This window comes from Varanus komodoensis, unplaced genomic scaffold (assembly GCF_004798865.1).
Source record: "Varanus komodoensis strain SLA01 unplaced genomic scaffold, ASM479886v1 scaffold12, whole genome shotgun sequence".
Lineage (NCBI taxonomy): Eukaryota > Metazoa > Chordata > Lepidosauria > Squamata > Varanidae > Varanus > Varanus komodoensis.
The window spans coordinates 17572058-17587473 of record NW_025335349.1 but is presented as its reverse complement, the minus strand read 5'-3'; positions in this window follow the sequence as shown (position 1 = coordinate 17587473).

Sequence of the window (15416 nt, the reverse complement as noted above, 5' to 3'; positions counted from 1 at the left end):
TAAAGAGGACTATAGCCCCCAAAATGCATCAGATGCTTCAGATGAAGTGCCCAAAAGCTTATACCAAAATAAATTTGATGGACTTGAATTTTCCACTTTGCTCTTTGTCATTTTATTACTCGTTAGAAGTCCGATCTGGGTATAGCTGAACGAAGGACTGTGTTGGGGAAGTGAAGTTGCACTGACTCAGTGCTTAGTGCAGCTTAAGTCATCTTTTGCAAGAGGCAACCCCTAAGGGTCAAACTGAGCAAGTGTGAAAGGGGTACAAAGAAAGGGGTGCATATCAAGGTAATTAGGGCTGCAATGCTTGCTCACTACTTATATTATCCCACCGGTAACCACTTCCACTGCCACAAACTGATCTACATTGGTCTAATTTCCCCCTCCTGTCCTCAAATAAAGATGACATATATTGCTTACCTTTGGTTTTATAGAGTTTTCACAGCTGCACATATTCAATCTGAATTGATGACAAAAGCAGTGTCCCAACTTTGCATGGCCAGGGAAAAGCAAGAGCAAAACCTGAGCATCGCAACTCACTCCACAGACATGCAGCAGATCACAGCAGCCGCTTGCCCAAAGCGTTGCGGTCACAGCATCCTCGAAGCCCTCCGAGGGATAAGACGGATCAGCTCAAAGCTACCATGCTGTCAAATCACCAACTGCCTAGTAATGAGAGTAAACGTGAAGTGTTCATTGATTCACGGCACTGGATCTTCCCGTGCAGGAAAAGAGATCGTCGTCGTTGGGAAACCCAGTTTAACTCAGGATGCCTATTTAAGTTGCAACAACTGCAAACCCGCACGAAGATGGACAAGGCAAGTAGCCCATGTCAGTCCTTTCAGGGGCAGAAATAGGGAATCTCAGCAATGATGTGTTATGGATTGAGCATCTCTCCCCAACATGTGCACATGTTAACAGTCTCTTTCTTTGCTCTGTAGCCTGCTGTGAATGTCCACACTTCAGCGAAAATGAGAAAGAGGGGCAAGGGCTAGCCCACACCTCCTCCCCTTCTGTCTGCCTCTCTCTCTCTCTCTTTCTTGTTTCTGTTAAAGAGCCACAGACACTTTTGTACATTATTGAGATATTACATTATTTTGGCTGCTTTTGATTTTGTCCATATGGGTACTCAAAAATAGCAGATGGAATTATTTTAGCAATCCAATTTTCTTTTTCATGACTAGGACATCTCCTTCGCTTCAGTAGCGGCAGTTCTGGAAACAAGAAGCTGTGTGAATAGAGGAAGGGGATTTTTGAACACAGTTTGAGCTGAAGACACTGTTGTTAAAAACAACGATGACAACAACAACATGTTAAACAGGGAATTGGGGGTGGGGAGAGGATAATAAGAAATTGTATAGCTTTTAAAAGAGCGCCCCAGCTACTGTATGGTGTAAAAATGAGTTAAATAAGTAAATAAATGAAACAAGAACATAAGTGAAGTACATGGAAAACATAAAGTGCTAATTTTCAGAACTATGTAGGCCTGCAACCAATAGGCATTAATACCCAAAGTCTGTTGAGTGCTCATGTGCAGCAAATCACCCAGACCCCTATCCAGGTACAGAGTTGAATCCAAACTAAACCAGCTGAATGTGGGCTCCGAACTAGTTGCACATGACATTCTGTTGATTTCAGAGTAGACAAACTTAGTCTGGAGTGAGCCTTTGCTCATGTGCTAAAAATGTGCATGGAGCAATATGGATGGAAATGCATGGCCCCACCCACACCATGGTGCCAAGAGGGATGACCTAAAACCAAGTGATCTAGTGCAGCTATGACTTTAAAGCAGTCAGCCACAACCTGGTGCCTTCCAGATAGTTCAGATATCATCTCCCATCATTACTGTCAATTTGTCTATACTGACTACGGTGGATGAGGTCTTAGTGCAGAACATCTGTGGAGTACCAGGTTAATGGAGACTGTGCTAAAAGATATTTAATGTATGTATGATTGTAAGTCCAGGAGGCAGTGCAAGAGAAGGCTGCTTAGATCTTCCCCTTCTGCTTTTTCCAGACTAAATTACTCCCTAGTGAACTAGTGACAACATGAGGTAGAAGACATCAACAATGATACAAGCTCTCCTCTCTCCACTTTCTGCTATAAGTCTAATATCAGCAAAGCTAGTAGCAGATGCCATGAGCTTGGGGGATATGTAACTTAGCAGAACTCAACTTGCCACAGTTCTCCAAATTCCACCTCAAAGCTCATTCCAATTTTGACTTGCATCAGAGTATAAGCTTCACATTTTTAATCTTTTCTTTTGCTGGAAAATCCAGATGTATTTTCGTGCATACTTTTTAAGTGTATACACAATACTGTGCATCTTTGAAATGCATGTATTTTCCCTTCGATTAAGATGTATTTTTGTGCAGTTTTCAAAGTATGCCTTTTTTTCATGCATGCTTTTCCACTGTACCCTTGCTATCGAACACATTCTTGTCAGTCCAGGAATCACCCTGCTTATGTTCAAATGCTCATGAACAGGATCAAGGAGAGTGAAACCCACATTCGTCATGATCCTTCAGTTGACACCTTCCCCTGCCCCAAGGCTTGGCCATGTACCTTGGTGCACAAGAAAGAGGCAGCTGGCATTAGACACTCCTTGGGTTCCTGCATGGAATGGGGGTTTCCAGTCTCATATGCCCTAGCAAGAAATTTAAGGTTCACAAGTGTTCAGTCTGAGTGCCCAGAAAGGCATTCCTTTACAGGGCAAATTCCTAACGGAGGAATAATTTCCACTGGGAAAAGGGCATAGGAGGAGTGGATTCCTGACCCTCTCCTGTCAATCACCACTTCAGTCAAAATACAAGACTCTTTGCATTAAGGTGGTTTGGAAATCAGCAGATCTGATCATGACTCTCCCACATTACATCCAGCTGTTAAATGCACTGTAGATCGGTGTCTCTGTAATGCATCAGGTTGAACATGCAGATCCTACCCAGGCAAATGATTTTGCAAATGTATGTAGGGATGAATGAAGAAGCTGCTCCTCTACTGAGCTGAAGATTTAGTGGCCACTCCTCCTGCACTGCCTACTTATGTTTGGACTCGGAATTTGTGCAGAAGCATTTATGTGTATTTGTGGAAATTTGTGTGTGTTGCTGCTGCTGCCTTGACTGAGGCCATGGCTGGACTCAAGGAAATACCCCCTGAACTAATGGCTAGGGATATTAGAGAACTCAGCAATGGACTATGAGTGCTGAATCTGACCTGCAGATTCCTCCGTGGAGTTGTTTTTCCCAAGTTGCGCAGATTCTGCAGACTTACAGAGCAGTGTCTGTCTGTCCATTCATTTGTTCATTCGCTTGTTATTTGGGTTGTCCTTTCTTCCTGTTTTGCATTCTCCAGAACTTTATTAACATTTTGTCATAGAAAATATAGAAACATAGAAAAAGAGCGAGTCAGAAGGGGCCTCCTGGGCCATCCCATCCGACCCCAGCTCCAGCCACCTCTGCTCATGACATGCCTACCATGTGCATGTCCAGCTTATGAAATATTAAAAAATAACCTGACTGAAAAGATAGATTTTCCTCCATAAACTAAAACATGAAAACATGCAATGTGGGGGATATACATATTTTCAGAACTGCAAATATGCACAACTGCACACAAACTCAAACTCAGGAAACAGAAAACAAAAAGCCTCCAATTCTCCCAGAGAGATTATGGTGGTCTACTCCCCAAAGAATTTTGGACACAAAAGATATTTTGATGGCCCTTGGGAATTTTCCTGCCACTCAAGCTGTTAGTCCTCTTGATCTCCTCAAGCAGGAAATGACCTAGGCAGCAGAATATTCCTGAATAATCTTTCCCTGCCCTTCAGGCTCAGCTAGTCCCTTGGTGATTGGAGAAATTGGCAGCAATGACAAAAAGCAACACAACAGTGGAGAGAGGCCCTGAATGAATCTGTTCAGGTGCAGGCTACCCCAGCCTGCTGCTTTCCTGATGTCTTGGTCATGCAAGGGTGAAGGATGGTGTAAACATAAACCAGCCCTTGCCAAATGCAGCCAGTGCTTGCCAAGACCATGCGGGAAAATGCCCTGGCAAACTTAAGTGATGCTGCACAAGTACTGACACTAGCACAGTGTCATTGCCAGTGGTGTGCAGGTTCCCCTGAATGTCCAGGGGTGTTCAGCTTCCTCACTGAAACAAAACGTCTTCTTATTTGTTTCCAGACCTGTGAAACAAGGTGAAGATCTTTTATGGCATTTTTGGGTTGCAACTGGGATAACAAGGACTGTTCTTTGTATGAACCTGCCTAGTTATTGAGAGTCTTAGTGGCAGTCTCAGAATGATGCTTCATTGGGACAAGGTCTTTTCAGTGGTAGCTCCCAAGAAGGTGAGGCTTGTTCTTTCACACTGCTTAATGCCTTTCCCCCCTTTATTTGGAAAGCTCTGAGGCCAAAAACAGTTGTTTTTCCAATCAATGGGTCTTTACTATTAGACACTGCATCATCAAACTCTGGGAGTTTTTTACAGTATGCATATTTTCATTCAGCTGTTTTAGAGTTTTACAGTTCTTTTTAGTAGATTATTGTTAACTGCTATGTTTTTGCTTCAACTTATATTTGCTTGCTGCCCTGAATACATTTAAAGAATGAATATAAATAGTTTAATTAACACATAAAAATAATTATACTCTGCCTCAAAGGATAAATGTTTATTTTCCTGAGAGCTGCTGAACTGCAGCAGTGAAGATAATAAGCAATGAGCTGGATAGAGTGTCTTCTCCTTTTCCCCCTTTCTTCCCCCCTTTCCCTCCCCATTCCCCTTTCTTTCCTTCTTTCTTGCTTGCTTTCTTTCTTATTTTTGCACCCACAGTGAAGCAAACAATGGCTGCATTTGAACACTCTTTCATGTCTGGGTCACTTGAAGAAACATTTCATTCTACAGAAATGAGCACATGCATTCTGATTTAAGGGAGTCCTTGCCATCAGTGACCTCTTGCAGCATCATTATGACATCAGCTATATATGTTATCTACCAGGAGAACATCTTACAGCCCAGATGGATTCCAGCCATTGTCTTCCCTCAGCTGAAAGTTTTCTTTATCTCCACCAGACTAATTATCTATCAGACTGAAAATGTGGGATATTAAAACAGCAACAATGCTTTCTTTTTCCATGTGGCCTTGTCCTTCAGGCAGTGCAATCCTATGGCTGCTCATTAGAGCCTAGATGGCCACAAGGGTTTTTGAAAAACCAGCCATGAGGTCAGAAAACTGTTCTGACCTTCTAGCAGAAGAAGGCACTCAGATCTCACTCCCTGACCCTTTGTGGCCAGTACAGGAAGCGCTGCAATGGCTGTATCTCCAGGGTTACTCTCAGGAAAGGAGATGGGGTTCAGAAGGTGTGGAGGGTGCAGGGAGGGGAGGAATACGGACTATCCTGGGAGCACCTCAACTGGCTTTCCTTGTTCTCCACACTGTGATACTTTGATGGCCAAGCCACTCATCTAAAAGCCTTGCGGGGTGTGAGGAGTGGAGAGCTGACCTTCACTTCTGTGCTTTTCCCACCCTGCACAGGGTGCTCAGAACCCTCTGAGCTTGGAAGACCACGAACATCTAGGCTGGGCTGCACCTGTAAGTCACAATGAGTGAATTTCTGACCTTGATATGTACATGCTGCCCAATTGATGAACAGGATAACATGAATGGTGATCCAAAGACCTGGATTCATATTATGGTTCAAGTGCGCTTTTCATTTCTTAATGAGAGCCTATTGACTTCCACAGTGCTATTCTGAGGTTTCTGAAGCAATACGGCGATTACAGTGTTAAAAGATCCCTTGTGCCAAAAGCAATTGACCCCCTCAGCACCGAATGGCTATAATGGCTTTAGCAGTAGCAGTAATAATTCGTCAGAGAGCACAAACCGCACTTTATCACTTTTAAAAAATAGACACAGTTAAAAGACAATCTTTTCAAGCTGCCTCTCTATGGCACCAAACTGGGCAACACTTCAGCTCTTCTCTCCAATCAGTGAGAGGGGGTAAGTATTTACAATTTCATTTAATTGATTCCTTCTTAATTTCTCTCTCTCTCATTCCATGGAAATGTTGCTCAGGTCAGCTAACAATGTAATACTGATTAGACATAAAATTCTCATTAAAACACAGCCCCAGAAGGTATATTAAAATACACCAATTAAAGAAATAGAATCCACTCAGCCAGTTAAAAGTCCCTTCTGCAACACACCAGCTTATATGCCAAAGGTCTGAAAAGAAAGCCTTTACATGCCAGAGGAAGAACACAAGGCCAACTTAGCTTCTTGTAATAGGGCATTCCAGAGCCTGGGAGCAGCCACCAAGAAGGCCCTGTCTCACATCCTCACTGAATGGACCTCTCACCCAAAGTTCTTAAAACCAAGGCAGGTTCAAATGGAGCTTTTCAGGTGACCTGATTCAAGCTTATAGGACTTTATCATTCATAATGAGCACACATAATAATAAGAGAATTTTATACCCTGAAGGGTTTACAAATGGGATGGCATGCCTATATGTGGTATGAAAAATGTAAGACACATGGTTACTTTTTAAGTCATTATGTTAGAAATTCACTGATGTCAGTCTGGGAAAAGCTGAAGACAAAGCTTTACACTCAGTTGCCGAAATGGCTTTCTCCGGTGGAAGCTCTTACATACCCAAATGCTTTGAATTTTAATAGGATTGTGAGATACAATGATATATTAGATAATGATAGAAAATTGAAGCCGAATCAAGAACTACAGGAACATGGCATTGATCTCTCTTGGTGGCATAAGATTCAAATACAATCGAGATATACTAAAGACTATAGAATGTATGGTTTTTATAAGGAATTAATAGCATTTGATCAAATGATTTTAAAATCAGATGAAAAAATGATTCAAAGGTTGTATAATTTTCTTTTCAATATGAAAATGGTAGATGAACAAGTTAAAGAAACTATGGTAACATGGGCACAAAACTTTGGATATAATATTGAGTTATAGAAATGGCAAAAGTTGTGGGAAAGAAATATTAAGATAATCTTAGCATCTTCATATAAAGAAAACCTTTATAGAATGTTTTACAGATAGTATCTATCACCAAATAGATTAGCAAAAATGTTTCCAAATATGTCAAACAGATGTTGGAAATGTAAACACAAACCTGGTAATTTTTATCATTTGTGGTGGACCTGTGTTAAGGCAAAAAAAAAAATATATTGGGTTAAAATGCACAAATGGGTTGAGGAAATGCTGCATAAACCATTAACATTTAAACCTGAAGTCTTTCTATTAGGTATTGTTCCTGATAATTTCGATAAACAAGCTATATATTTGACTTGATATATAACTACTGTGGCAAGGATTGCATTTGCCCAACATTAGAGAAGCAAATAGCCACCTACTGAAGAACTGATTTTTAAAAAGATTTTGCATTGCATGGAGATGGACAGATTGACTTTGTCTTTGAAGGAGAAGGAAAATATATACTTCTATCAAACTTGGAATATTTTCTGTCATTGGTTAGAGAAACGGGACTATGCGTAGAATTGAATATGGTTGTTGAATGTGAAAAAAAAAGCACGGTGTCAACTCAGTATATCTGATGTCCTGAATAATTGTTGTTTTTAGTTTTGGATTTATAGAGAAAATGATAAAACTTGTTTTAAAAAAATCATTCATAATGAGCACTTTGGGCCAAAGCAAAATTAATTTAAACTGGTATCTCTTAGTTTCATCTTATTCCATTTTTGTTCTTAGCTATATTTTATTCCATTTTTGTTCTGGAGTAGGCACAGGGATCCATCTGGATTGGAATAATAGACCAGTATACAAGTGAGGGTTAAGCACTTTTAGGTTCCAGCCTTTCACTGACCCTAGATCAAAAATGAAATAAACATAAACATTGATACAGGATTAAAGATATGTCTGTTTGACTCAATTGTGCCTGGAAACAGACCAGGGGCCAGTAAATCTGTAGGTGGTCCCTGGAACCAGCCTTCATCAATGGTCTGGCTAAATGCATAACTTTCTGGACTTATAACACGTTTCCCCATCTCAGTCCTACAATATGGCAGCCTTAATTAGTGATCAGAGAGAAGAGCTGGATAAAACTTTAGAGGAGCAGGACTTGGGAAAAATGGACAATGCTTCAGAGAAAGGCTGACAGACTGGGTTTGAAACCCACACAAGTTGAATCTGGTAAATGGGCCAGAGGTTTTCCATACTTGGGTTTGAGGATAGACTCCAAAATGGATCTATAAACTCCCAGATCTGACTCATGCATTCACACCTAACACTTTATAGGCCACAGCGAGCCATTTGTGGCACTTTTAACTGGCTACCATATGTATGATGCATTTCAGTGCATGATGGAAATTTGTCTTTCCTGACAAGCATGAGTATTTCATTCTATATTCTGCCCATGCCACTTTGATGCTGATTTGCAACTTCCTGCTAGATTGCAGCTTGAAAGCAAGGGGACATAAATCACACACATCATATGCAAGCTAACTGTGTGTTGTCTGGGGGCCCCCTGGGCTTCTAGAACTCATCAGCTCCTTGATCTGAATGCTAGGATTCTGGTCTGCCCTTTCAGGCATTTTGATTAATCCCGAATGCAGATAAACGAAACCATTTCCATTTCATATCATTGTCTGTAAAAAGGAGAACAGCCAAGCATGGATTTATATAGAAAAGCCTCTTTCTAGGCTAGAATGGTAACTTTATGAACAGAATTACATTGTGATTCTTTTCTGCTGCATCCATCATGTTTCTGAGTGTGGGTATCATTATAAAAGAAAGAATTTAAGGATACAATAATGTAATCGTAGAATTAATAATACCAGGAATGTATCAACGTGATCCTTCTTCCATCTTTTAGAAAGTCTGAACCACCACAAGCAACTTGCAGCTAAGGGTGCAATCTTTTGCAAAAAAAAATCCTGCAGCTCTTGGTATCCTCCATTCCCACCTGGGAGATTCTAGGAGTTGGTTCTGGCTATATATGCATAGGAATGTGAACTTCCCTTGCACACAGGAGACCCCCAGCTCAACCTCCAGCATCTGCAATATACCTGAATGAGAACCTTATCTGAATCACGCACATTGTGCAAGCAGTGCCGGTCTGCTGTGGCCGCCACTGCTTCCCGAATACGATCTACAGTTCTCGTTATCAAACCCTGAAACAGACGCTGCAGAATTGGAAAAGGAACGAAAAGGGGGATGGGCAGACTCCCATAAGCTTGTAATAGCCGGACTTTTCAGCTTAGAAAAGAGGAAGTAAGGGGAGACCTAACGGAGGTGTAAAAATATGCATGATGTGAAGAAAAGAGACCCTGTTCTCCTTTTCTCATTTTAGAATCTGGGGGCATCCTATGAAACTGATTGAAGGGAAAGTCAGGACAGATGAAAGACAGAACTTCTTCACTGAGTGAATATTGAAACTATGAAACTCATTTCTGCAAGATGTAGTAATGGCCACCAATTTAAAAGGGGGCATTTAAAAGGGGCTTGGACAAACTCGCGGAGAATAAAGCTATCAATGGTTACTAGTCCTGATTGCAGCATATTTCTTCCATTTTCTGAAGCCATGCACCATGTTCATTCATTCCCGAGATGATGAGCAGTTGCCCTCATACTGGCCTGGATGTGCCCTTGGTTGGATCCAGCATGACTCTTCTTATGCTCATATATCTATGAGTTATACACTCCAAATATAGCCCAGGAATTGTACATAGATTGCAGCTGAGTTATCTCTGGATTGCGTAAACCATAAACTACTCACAGTTTCTAGGTTCACATACCATAAGCCAACCCAGGAATGAGGCATTCCTGTAGTTAATTAAAAGAAGAAACAACAAGCACATGGTTCACATATGTCATTAATCCCTGCAATTCCTGGATTAAAGTGCCCCAGGATTGCCAGTGTGATACATCAGCTCTGAGCTCTTCACCAAAACTGAGGGAAGATGTTTCTGGCCTCCATTTTGCAGACAATTAATTAATACAATTAATTGGATGAACATCCACTGTTGTGTATGAATACTCAGAAGTAAATGCCATTATTTCAGTGGGACTTAATCCCAAGTAAGTGTGAATAGCATTGCTGAATTAATTGTCATTTAAGACTTTCTAGGCTGGTCACAGAAAACCTTGCAAAACTAGGGGGCAGCAGAAAGAACAACATTCACTGTTTGTAGAGCTTCATTCTATTCATGAAGCAAACACGTTCAACTGAAGATAAATATGCAGTGGGTGAAAAGTCAGGATCTCAAACCTTTATTCTAGTTCTAACTACGCTGGCTTGGATAGCATCGCCTTTCAATACAGAATTCTCCTTTTCTAAGATCAACATTAATATCATTCATAGCAGATGAGGCCGTCAAATTTGTCCCATTTAGAAGCAGAAACAAAGAACCAATCAAATTATTTCGTCTTTTCCTTTCAATAAAACCAAAATTAATTGTATATGATATTGCATCTACCCCTGCATTTCATTTAAAAGAAAAAAAAAAAGAAAAATCTGCTTAGAAAATAAATAAAAGGAAAATTCTGCTTAGGAAAATAATATTTTCTGATGGAAGGAATTTTATATTCAGAACCAACAATTGTTCAAGCTAGCGAAAACTACAATAATTTGGGATGTAGACTTACTTTAAGTGCCATTGAATTCAATTTTTCATAGTTCTTCTAAATAAACAAACACTGGAGTAGAGAGTTCCTCGAATCCATCAAAATTCTATTTGTTCCCTTCAGTGAAAAAAAAATTGACTAAGCTAGAATTAGAATTCACCAGAATTAATATCCAGATATAATTAATTAATATCTAGAATTAATGTCCAGATTTAAAAGTCCAGAAAAGTCCAATATTTTCTTACTAAACCAAAAAGAGATGTTATGTTTGCAGACCTGCTTTGTCCTCTGTTCAATTTACAAATTGCTTTATTTTTAGCATGAAGTGGGTAGTTTTGCTACTTTATAATTTCAACAATCCAGGAACACATACATCCTGCCTTCCAAAAGCTAAATTTTGAAGTGTCATTATAGCCTAGATTTTTAAGTACACCGGGATTTTTAAGACCTGGATATATTGAGCCAAATACTGTTTAGCCTTATGGCTGCCTGTGAGATCAAAGTTATTTCATTAGTATTATGGGGATCTGATTCAATATGCAAACAGACAAGTCTACATTCTAATTCTCTCAAGTAAATACTTCACAATTACCCCATGATCAATGACTGCCAAAAAAAAAAAAGTCTGATTCACACATGTATCTCTTCATTTCATTGGACTTATATGTATAAATAGATTCTTGTAAACAGCATTTAAAGAATTTTGAACTGTCACAGGCCATTCGTACAAGGTACATTGGGATGTTAGCACTTAACAAGCAATAAATATGCGTGGGTGGGCAAGCCACCGCGACTGTTAACTGAAGGCATAAACTGGACTCACATGAAACGCATCAGGTTCGTGAAGTATTGCTTAGTGGAACTGCAGTGGTGCTGAACAAAGGAGAGAAGATAGCAATTTTGGCAATACTTGCTTTCCCCCAGCTGCACTCTGTACCACCTGAAAAATCGGTTTTGGAAGGTCTCCCTCCAGAATATCATGGGAAGCCATGGGGGGCACTGCAGAGGAAAGGAGAAACGTACTGAATTCGACACCTGCCTTTTCTTCTCATGGGGATCCCCAGTGGTTCCCATCTCTCTCTATGCAGAAGCATGTCTTTGGTCAGCTTTTCTATATGAGGCATCCATTGAGTGCTTGTTATTCCATGCCTGTGGTTGCATGCGGGTTCTGACTCTCCAGTTTTGCTTCTATCTTTAGAGAACACTTTCTCAGTTTTCTTTTAGAGGTATCTTTTCTGAAAGTGAAAGAAAATGTATTTTCCCACTTGATTGTGATATTACACCAGACTAGGTAGCAAAAAAGCAGGAAAGGAATGCCCTTTGTGTAGAGCCAGAGTCTCAGTTCAGCAACGAAGCTGTAGTGGAAAGAGTAATTTACAGACTTGGCCTATAAACTCATTTTCTTCTGTACTGAAGGTGGGAGAAGTGAAAACAGGAGCTGTTTTTCAAGATATGTCTGTGAATTTTAATTGCAGGAACATTTCGAAAAATATCCAGGGCTGGTTTTTGAGGTACATCATTTAACACAGCTAAATAGCATACCTTGTTTTTGGGGAAAGAAGTTTTCAATGATGATTTTGGCTATCCACAGCCAAAATTTTAATATTTTAATAGGACAATTCATTAACTCTTTCATGAGCAGAAGAAAACACATGCTTTTTAGCACCCAATTATCAAATGGGGGGTTGGCTAATTATAAGCTATTTTGCTTTTGTTTTTAAATATTATAGGATGCTTCCAAACCAGCAAATTATCTCTAAGAAAGACTATGACTGGCCATTTGTGTAAATATATTATCTTACAAAAGTGCCCATGCTTAGAAGCCCCTAGCATGATCACCACCACCAAAATGTGTTATTTAAAATCATTTGGAGCCAGTCCTACCCCTGCAGAGCCGGAAGAAGTCCGATAACTCCCAGTATCCCCCAGCTAGAAGCCCACTTACTTGTACTCTATCAATCTAACAGGAAAAACCCTAGAACAATCTAATGTTGTACTTTTGTTCCACTGGGTAAATCAAAATTCAGCTCTCTTTTAAAATGTGTGCTTTTCTGGAATTTGTAGTGAGGTTTGCAAGTTGGAAAAATGCATCCACTTTATAAATAATATAGAGTTCTTTTTTAATTTTAAAATGTAAGGACTTCCCCAAATCTCTGAAAAAATTACATCTTTAACATGTATAAACTGGATGAGCTACTGGTGGTCATTTGTTTTTGCTGTGCTTTATTACTTTTGCATTTTACAGCCTCTGGAATAGCATGAGGTGCCCGTTTCCCTCTCAGCCCCAAGCAGCACAATATTGCTCTGCTGCATTCACCTGTCATGCACGGTGATTTTCGCCGAGGCATTTGTTGTGCATGTGCCATTCCCTCTTCACAGTTGTTTATGGCTCGTTAGATGATGATATGACCGTCTGGTTCTGTAAGCCCTTTTTAAAGCAGAGAAAATGAGGAATTAGTCCAGAGACTAGACAAAAGGGCAACTTCCTCTTGTGTGTTTGCATTATTCCACTAAACCATAGTGCCACCTAGAGGTTATGTTATAGAAAAAACAGGATGCATTTTGTAGTGCTCAGATCTCTCTTATGCAATAAAACTTAAAGTAGATGCAGCAGTTTAACAGACTCATGTAGAAAAGACCATTGTTAAACAGAGCTTATACCTACATTGCTTTCCCTTAGAATTAAATCCACAGAATTCAGTGGAATACATGCCCTCTTAGGCACAGCCTAAGGGATTTCACTATAATACAAAAGTATAAATCATGAGGGAAGAAAATTGTTTTATGGTAATCCTTAGTGAACCTCATATGATGTACAGTCTTCTTATCCTACTACCATTTTTATCACTGAGGTCTTAAACTGCGGATATTTAAGCTTTACTTGGAACTCCAGCTGGGGAAACTACTAAACTCATTATACACCTTGCATCTGGGAAACACAGATGACTCCATCCGTATTTTATCATGCTCCGAGTGCCCCAGAAAGCTCTGATCTTTTTAAAAAAGGGAAACTGAAAAGAACTCTACATCACTCAAACCCTCTTCCCTATTCTTTCTACCCTCCTACCCTGTTTAATTCGCTTTTCTACACAAGGCATTTGTGGTGTGCTAGTCATTCCTTACTTGTAGGGTTCTTTAGATAACATTGTGACCCTGCAATTTTGCTTCTGTTTGTAAAGAGTCCTTTCCATGAGTGTTTTGATTTTTTTTAAGGAGGAGGAAATGAAGTATTATTACTTACAGTGAAAGAAAAGTTTGATTTCCACTTGTATATTTCTGCTGTTCTGTTATGCCACAGTGCCACCTAGAGCTTATGTAATAGAAAAGCAGGAAAAGAAATGTTTCTCGTGCAGTGTTCAGATCTTAATTCCACAACAAAACTGAAAGTAGATGGCAGCAGATTAAGAACATTGTGTGGAAAAGCCCAAATAGATTGAGACAACTTTTACAGGGAGTAAGTAATTTATGCAGGGAAACAGAATGGGCTGATCTGCCCGTACTTGCAGTCAGGCAAAACCTATATTATTCCTTAACTTCTAAATGACTCCATCCTCTAAATTATGGTAATAAGTGGGAAGGATTGCATGTTTATTATGGTTTGGAATAATTTGTTTGCTTTTATAGGCTTTTCTGACCACCAAAACCATATTGGCAGTGTCTGCCTTATTTTACAGAAGTCTGTCCATTTTCAATTTTGAAAATGTCCTTTATTTGAAAGACTTTCTAGTCCAAATCCAATTTGAAGATGCATCAGAAGAACAGCTGGGCCTAGAAGGTTCCCATCCACAGCATCTGGACAGCAAATAAACAGGCAGGGATTCGTGATGTGTACCAGATACACAGATTGTACCCAACAGAACATGGAGTACATATATTGCATTTGATTTAACTGTCGTGTTGCCCCCTCCCCATTTTAAAGACTTTCAGTACATTTCCACATTTTGTCTGACCCTATTTCCAACTGCAATCTCCAAATTAACCTTGAATCTCCAAACTAACCTTGATCAAAAACTAGATTCCACCCAAACATTACAACCCACACTATTTTTATTCTGTTCCCTCTTTCTTTGCAGAAAAGGTTTCTCTGAGAGAAATTACTTTCACCTGATAATTTTATTTCTAAATTTGCTTCCAATAAAATTAGGGGAGAAAAGATGCGATAATGTTTACAACAAGCCAAGTACAGCTGTGCAAAACATTAACTTTGTCAATATCTATGTTAGCTGATGAAACAGAAAAAGTGGATCTATGCAGAATAAATGAAGGAATGCTATGGACTGTAAGATAATCCAATATAACTTTTGTGTTTTCCGTTTTAGAGGCATAAACTTTTATCTCTGTTCCTTCTGATCTCAAAAAATAGATGGGCTTTTTAAAAGGTTTGGGATTTGGGATTTTGTTGGTGTTAGGGATTATCCCACCCCCAACTTGAAGCAGTACTGTGGGAGGACAAGAGGGCCAGGAGAACTTCTGCCTCAGGTGTCTCAGTCTTACCCTAACATGCAGTCATCTTGCACAATGAAGAATAGTTCTTGACCAGACAGTATGAATACAGCGGTCTTCCTCTCTCATAGGATAAGAGTGTCTGTATGTCCTACTGTCCAGAGAATAATTCCCTGTCCTGTTTTCCTGCTTACCATCACTATACAACAGGCATATTAAAGGATCCCCAAATGCATATTTCTCTATGTTGTATTGTTTTATTGCCCAAAATGAGATGGATTGACTTCATGAAGGGACTGCAGTCCTGAACTTACAAGGACTGAGCAAGGGTGTCAGACAGGACTCTTTGGAAGCTCTCATTCTTGGGATT